Below are 8,493 nucleotides of genomic sequence, written 5' to 3'. Positions count from 1 at the left end.
TTCCTATATAGGAAAAATCCTCCAACTGATAGTACATTGTCTCTTCCTCTGATCTCAACTGGGTCTCTGAATGAACTTACATGCATGAGTTATTTATGAGAGAATATTCAGTTATTTGAAGTGCAGCAGTTACATGCATGCATGCATTAACTAAGTGAACTCACAATTAGTTCAAAAAACTATTTGAACTAATCTAAATGGATTTAACTCAGTTAACTGAGCTAACTAATTACATCTCAAAGTACAACTCATCCTGATCTCCTTTAATCAAGGGATAACTTCTTCAATCAATGGAGAAATTGTTGCATGTCTTCACATAGATTTCATGTTTGATTTCCTACAACTAATTAACTCAAGATGAATTAACTAATTATTTTACAGACAACTGCTAAGATCAAATTCGAATTTTACTTTTCAGTTTTAGTTCAGGGACTAACTAAAATTGGAATCTATCCCGAAATACTATTTATAGCAATGCTATTTTTAGCATTTCCATTTTTTCATTCCTTGTTGCTATATCCAACACTAGGACATGAGATGCTATTTATAGCATTTCTATTTTTAGCATTTCTTGTTGTTATTTCCAACAATGGGTGCACAGCACATCATCACCGTGACTGAGTAATTGACTAGGTGGGCAAAGGCGTACCCTGTGAAGGTGTTGGGTCCCTATAATACTAGTGATTACCCCATTACTATTGTAGTTATACCCCTTATTTATATTGTTGTGCCCCTATTACCCCCATATTGTTATTTCTGTGCCCCATAGAATCCCTCTATTGTTATTTTTGTGGCTTTATATTATTATTGTTAGGTCGGCTGGATTATATTGTGACTCCTTAGACTCCTATATATAGAAAGGAGGTTTTGTCATTTATATCATCCAAGAATTGTTCATTTATGTAATGTAAAGGAGGTTGCCCCCTCGAAGAGGCTGAATTCTAAGGCGTTGATCTATCTTTTCTATCTTTTCTTGAGCTGGTTTCATAACATTTGGTATCAGAGCTTTGGATTCTAGGGTTTCGCTGCTCCAAACAGGTCATCGTGGCATTTTCGATATAACTTTTTTTCTGTGACGTTTTAGAAGTAGCAAAAAAAACCCATTTGAGAAGAAATCGCGCTGAACCTTGGGTCCGAATTTCAGAGATTTTCGCGCGATATTTGCGGAGATATGTTTTGAGGAAGTTGGTCTTTTTGCAGACTCCTGAATTACATTCAAAATAGGTGACCTGGGGAAAATCGTCATAACTTTCTCTCTGGGGATCGGATTGAAATTTCGTAAGAAGGTACAGAAAGAGGACAGAATGTAGTTTCTTGTGTGTGTGTTTCAAGTTCTAAGGTTGAAACAGTAACTCGTGGCACGTCATACAAGTTCGCTCTACTGAACCAGTCTAAAAGAAAGTCAATGTGGGAGATTTCACATAACTCTTCCTTGGAGAATCCAATTTGGCTCCGACTTGTGGCATTGGAAAGAGGACGCAGAAGGCTACTACATGTAGCAATTTCATAACTGGATGATCCGAAATTACAGAGATACATCAGATTCAATATCATGCTTCTATAAAGTGAAAAAAGGTGTGTAGTTTTTATTTTTTATTTTTGTGTAAGCTTGGTTTAACGGAATTCAAAGGGCATAGTAAAGCATTATTATCGGTAACTGATGCCCCGAGGAAAGAAAATGAAAACACCTAGTAAGGAACCTGAAAGCTCTAGCATGACTCATGAAGAAGAGGAAGAAATGCTACATGATATATCAAAATTACAAGAACAAGTGCAACAAATGTCACGCTCACAAAAGCTAACAGAAGTTAAGATAAGTGGCGTGGAATCTAAGATAAATGGCGTGGAATCTAAGATAAAGGGCATGGAAGCTAAGATGGAGGATTCGATGGCAAATTTGAAGATAGATTTGAAGACAGACATGGAAGAATTGAAGAAGTTGCTACAAGAAAGGGTCACTAATGGTGAAAAGGTAGTAAAGGAAACTCATGATGAGAACAAAAGAAATGTTAATCATGATTCCATAGACGCTAATGTTGGATCGAAGAATCACCATATTCCAAAAATCGATATGAGGAAGTTTGATGGCAAGGATCCCGCCACATGGATATTACAGATGGAGCAATTCTTCGATCTCAATAATGTGCAAAACACACAAAAGGTACGTATGGCAACTGTATATTTGGAACCAAATCAGTTTGTATGGTATCAATGGCTTTGCTCTCGTAAACAATTTATCACTTGGGCAATTTTTACGGAAGAATTGATAGCACATTATGAAGATACAAAAAGCAACACTTTTTTTAGCCAATTGATAAGTCTCAAACAAAAGGGTTCAGTAATGGAGCACATTGAGGAGTTCCAAAAATTGAACATAAGGGTAAAAGATATTCCAGAGGAGCATAGGATTGATGTGTTCATAGGGTCTTTAAAGGATAATATCCAACATGATGTTCGCCTTTGGGAACCTGATTCATTAGAGAAGGCATTCAGGTTAGCAAGAAAAATGGAAAGCAAAATTATGGCAACCAGGAAGCATACCACTCACAACTATAAAGATGGAAGTGTTGTTGTCCCTAGTCTTCCACAACCTATAAGGTTGACACCACAACAATTGGAAGAAAAAAGAGCAAAAGGGCTTTGTTACAGTTGTGATAGCAAATACACTAAAGGTCATAAGTGTGCTGAGAAGAAATTATTCTACATAGATTGTGAAGAGGAAGAAGAAAAGGAGCAAGAAAGGTCAAAAGAAGAAGATATACTCCAGGAACAAAGCCTAGATGAAGAACAAATAAATCCGACCATATCTTGTAATGCATTGGCGGAATTACCACTCCTCAAACCATCAAGATAGAAGGACAAATCAAGAAGAAAAAGGTAATAGTGTTGATTGATTCAGGAAGCACCCACAATTTTATTCATTGTAGGGTAGCAAAAGAATTGAATTGCTTCCTATATCCAGCACCAGAGTGTCAAGTGATGATTGCAAATGGAGGAACAATAAATTGCTCTGGAAAGTGCCATAATATCAAGCTATCCATGGGAGAATATGTATTGACTAGCCCAATGCTTTCCATTCCAATGGGAGGTGCTGATGTTGTACTAGGAGTCCAATGGCTACAATCCTTGGGTACAATAGCTTTTAATTTTCAAGAACTTTTCATCAAATTTTCTACGGAAGGAAAGGAAGTTGAATTAAGGGGTATTGCAGGGAAACCAGGAAAGATAATCAGCTCTAATGGCATGACAAAGCTTCTAAAAAAGGAGCAAAGAGGTGTAATTGCACAATTATGTTCGCTAGATGTTTCCACATTGGAATCATCTATTTCTCCAGATCTCCAAAAAGTCCTGGACAATCATTCCAAGGTATTTGAGACTCCCAAAGGTCTCCCACCTATGCGTGATCATGATCATGCTATTCATCTGATTCCAGGAAGTGTTCCTCCAAACATCAGGCCGTACAGATATCCCTATGTCCAAAAAAGTGAAATTGAACGTATGGTTGCAGAAATGCTAGAGGCTGGTATAATTCAACCAAGTCAAAGTTCTTTCTCAGCTCCAGTAGTATTGGTGCACAAGAAGGATGGATCATGGCGCATGTGTCCGGATTATAGGGAGCTCAACAAGCTCACTATTAAAGATAAGTTCCCCATTCCTGTTATTGATGAATTACTGGATGAATTGCATGGATCAATTTACTTCACCAAGTTGGATCTTCGTTCGGGATATCATCAAATCAGAATGAAGATTGAAGACATTCCGAAAACGGCATTTAGAACTCATGAGGGTCATTATGAATTTTTGGTCATGCCTTTTGGCCTTACCAATGCACCTTCAACATTTCAAGGTTTGATGAATTCAATTTTCAAACCATTCCTTAGAAAATTTGTGTTAGTATTTTTTGATGATATACTAATCTACAGCAAGTCTTGGAAGGATCATGTTGAACATGTTGACAGGGTGCTACAACTATTGGAGGAGAAACAATTATATGCAAAAAGATCCAAATGTTTCTTTGGAGTCCAGGAGGTGGAATATTTGGGTCATATTGTATCTCATGAAGGAGTTAAGGTAGACCCTAGCAAAATTAAAGCCATTAAGGAATGGAAAATCCCCACATCCATAAAGCATCTGCGAGGATTTCTTGGGTTGACAGGGTATTATCGCAAGTTTGTTAAGAATTATGGGAGAATAGCAGCACCTCTAACAACATTATTGAAGAAAGATTCATTTTCATGGACTCCGAAAGCAACAAAGGCCTTTGAACATCTTAAAGAGGCAATGTGCCAAGCACCGGTCTTAGCTACGCCGGACTTCACAAAAACCTTTATTGTGGAATGTGATGCTTCAGGAAATGGAATTGGTGATGTTCTAATGCAAGATGAAAGACCCATTGCTTTTGAAAGTCGTCCAATCAAGGGAAAGTTTTTAAGCAAAGCTATTTATGAGAAGGAAATGTTGGCAATACTCCATGCACTTAAGAAATGGCGACCCTACCTAATGGGAAGACACTTCAAGGTAAAAACGGATCATGATAGCCTTAAATACTTTTTAGAACAAAGATTATCCTCTGAAGAGCAACAAAAGTGGGTCACAAAGATGTTGGGTTATGACTTTGAAATCATCTACAAAAAAGGGAAGCAAAATGTGGTGGCAGATGCACTCTCAAGAAAGGATGAGGATGTGGAAGCATTGTTGTGTGCCATTTCTATTATCCAACCAGATTGGATAAATGAAGCAAGGGAGGAATGGAAGAATGACGAAGAAGTGTGGGCACTTATTCGAAAGCTACAACAAGATTCCAGTACTTCTGATACATTTAGCTGGCAAAATGATTCATTATGGTACAAAGATCGCTTATACCTCTGTAAGAATTCCCAGCTAAAACAAAAGATTCTTATGGAATTGCACACTTCTCCCTTAGGAGGGCACTCAGGATTTTTAAAAACTTACCACAGGGTTAAGAAGGAATTTTTTTGGGATGGCCTTAAATCAGATATTCAAAAGTTTGTGGCGGAATGTTTGGTTTGCCAGCAAAATAAAGTTGAAACAATTAAGACACCGGGTCTATTACAACCTTTATCCATTCCAAGCCAACGTTGGGAGGAGGTTTCAATGGATTTTATCACAGGTTTACCCAAGTCTGAGGGAAAGAGTGTCATCATGGTGGTAGTTGACAGACTTACCAAGTATGCACACTTTTGTGCATTATCACATCCATTTAAAGCCAGTACAGTTTCTACTGCATTTATGGAAACAGTTCAAAAGCTACATGGAAACCCAAAGATTATTGTAAGTGACAGAGATCCCATTTTCACTGGAAATTTTTGGACAGAATTATTTTCTTGTCTTGGTACTCAGTTAGCTCATAGCTCATCTTATCATCCTCAATCTGATGGGCAAACTGAGATAGTAAACAAATGTTTGGAAGGATATCTTCGTTGCTTTGTATCTGATAAACAGACACAATGGGTCAAATGGTTGCCTCTGGCTGAATGGTGGTATAACACTTCCTTCCATACAGCAACAAAAATGACCCCATTTATGGCACTTTATGGGTATCAACCACCATCCATCACATCATATTTAAGAGAAAATTCTAAGGTTCAAGCAGTGGAACATCACATCGAACATCAACAACAAGTCCTCCAACTCTTAAAGGATAACCTCGTGTTGGCACAAAATAGAATGAAACAACAGGCAGATCAACATCGCAGTGAAAGAAGTTTTGATGTAGGTGATTGGGTATTCCTACGGCTACAACCATATAAGCAAATGTCCCTAAAGCAAGCTAAGAAGGATAATAAATTATCACCAAAGTATTATGGTCCGTACAAGGTGTTGCAAAAGATTGGTACTATGGCATACAAATTGGAGCTTCCTGCAGCTTCTCGATTGCACCCAGTTTTCCATGTTTCATGTTTAAAGAAGGTTATAGGTGACAAGCTCCCAATTCAAACAATATTGCCAGAACTTGACGAGGAAGGAAAAATTATATTGGAACCGGAAGCAGTCACAGAAACAAGAACTCGACAGCTACGAAATCGATCAATTTTAGAGTATCTTATCAAGTGGAAGAACTTATCCGCTGAAGATTCCACATGGGAGGATGAGAATTTTATGCAGAAGTATCCAGAACTACTCAAGCGTTGAGGACAACACTTTTTTGAAGGAGAGGGGCATGTTGGGTCCCTATAATACTAGTGATTACCCCATTACTATTGTAGTTATACCCCTTATTTATATTGTTGTGCCCCTATTACCCCCATATTGTTATTTCTGTGCCCCATAGAATCCCTCTATTGTTATTTTTGTGGCTTTATATTATTATTGTTAGGTCGGCTGGATTATATTGTGACTCCTTAGACTCCTATATATAGAAAGGAGGTTTTGTCATTTGTATCATCCAAGAATTGTTCATTTATGTAATGTAAAGGAGGTTGCCCCCTCGAAGAGGCTGAATTCTAAGGCGTTGATCTATCTTTTCTATCTTTTCTTGAGCTGGTTTCATAACAGAAGGACTATACAAACGCGACAACAGCAAAGTTTATATTTGAATATGTGTTAACAATATTTGGTTGTCCAAAGATCTTGATGAGCAATTGCGGTACGCACTTTCTTAACGAAACAATCAGTGCATTGATAGAATAATTTCAGGTGTATCATAAAAAAAGTATGCCTTATCATCCGCAGGATAATGGGATGGTGGAAGCATTCAATAAGATACTGGAGAGCGCGTTGACGAAGGTCTGCAATGCTAAGAGAAATGACTGGGATGTGCACATACCCGTGGTGCAATGGGCCTGCAAAACGACTTGCAAGAAGATGACTGGACAAATGCCTTTCAGACTCATGTATGGCGTAGAAGCTGTGATGCCAATGGAATACATTGTACCTAGTCTGCGCATAGCGGCACTCACAGGGATGGCGGATCGCGGAGCCCTGGAAGATAGTCTCTCGCAGTTAGCAGAGCTTGAGGAGGATCGGTTTCTAGCTAGATTTCATCAACAAGTTTAAAAGGAGCACGAAAAGGCATGGCACGATCGACACATCAAACTGCACACCTTCAAGGTAAATGATCTGGTCTTGTTATATAACAGTAAATTTGATAAATTTCTAGGGAAATTTAGGATGCACCGGCTAGGGCCATATGTCATCAAGGAGATTACCGATGGTGGAATAGCTTAGGTGGTCAAATTGAATGGAGAACCCTTCCAGGGAAGGTGAATGGCAACCGATTGAATTCATACACCGGTGATCCATATAGGTGACTATATGAGGGAAGCCCAGTCTTAGCGCTCCAGGGAGCTAAAAGGAAGCGCGGGACTATAAACTACACTACCCGGGTCAGAGAGTTGCGCGATTGGGGAACTGCATGGAACGAAGAAATGTCACAGAGCTCGCAGAAGCACGCAGGGAGTTGCGCTACCAAAGGGAAAATTGCGCAGGATAGCTAAAAAGTGACCATTAAAGTCACTACGCATGATTTGACGATGAAAAAACGACCAAAGGGAATGGGGGGTGGGGTGGCGGAATTTAAGTCAGAATTTATGGACCAGATCTTTGAAAATCTATCGCCAATATAGCATTAATGAACCCATTTTGGGGGGAATGGTCGGATTTTAACTTGAAAGTGCTTATAAATTACAGGTGGCTGCCCAGCGAAAAACACTTGGCATTTTGAGAATTGAGTTGTTGAGCTCTCAAGCACACATGAACCATGAAAATTTTGAAGTTTTGCTAGCAAGTTCAGTATTTGAGACATTGCCAAAGGAGACATAGGAGTTGTTACATAGCATTATGTCGACACCCGCAGAAGTTACGATTGTTGAAGCAGTGACACCCGAGGGAGATATTCCAGAGGTATCTATGGCAGCAGAGGGAGCTGCCCCGAAAGTTGCGCATACGAAAGTACTGACATAAGTGCCTAAATCCCCGAGGACACCCCGGCCAAGGCCTACGCTGACCTAGGAGGGTCCAAAACTGAAGAAGCAGAAAATGTAGTCACCGGTGCGTGCATCATCTAGGAGGCACCCACAGTTAGGAAAACCCACCGCGCAATAAAAGGCCAAAATGATTGACCTAGAGATGGAAGAAGAGGCCAAAGAAATCCCCATGGATGATGAGGATATTGCAGTGGAAATAAAGGACGTTGAAATTGAGGGGTCAGAGCCCATCTCTAAGTTGCTTGAATATCGCTTGAAGCCTTGGTTTGACGAGGCCTACTTGATCACAACCACTATTGAATGCAAGCTAGCTAGTTTGTAGGAGACTCAGCAGAAGATTAATTCAGACAACGCAGGGCCAACGACAGAGTAGTTGGTCGAGGAGATGAAGCAAACAACAACACAGTGCAACGCCGAGGTAGCAGTTGTCCAAGTCGAGTAGGAAGGCCTTCGAGACAAGATCTCTGTGCTAGCCGAGTGACTCAAGGGTGAGTCACCATGTTTGCGTTGGGGGCCTGTTGGGAACGGGTCCCCTGGGGGTCAATTT

This window comes from Pinus tabuliformis, chromosome 8 (assembly GCF_031772625.1).
Source record: "Pinus tabuliformis cultivar Carrire ecotype Pingquan chromosome 8, CPIR1, whole genome shotgun sequence".
Lineage (NCBI taxonomy): Eukaryota > Viridiplantae > Streptophyta > Pinopsida > Pinales > Pinaceae > Pinus > Pinus tabuliformis.
Note: the sequence above shows the minus strand (reverse complement) of the source record.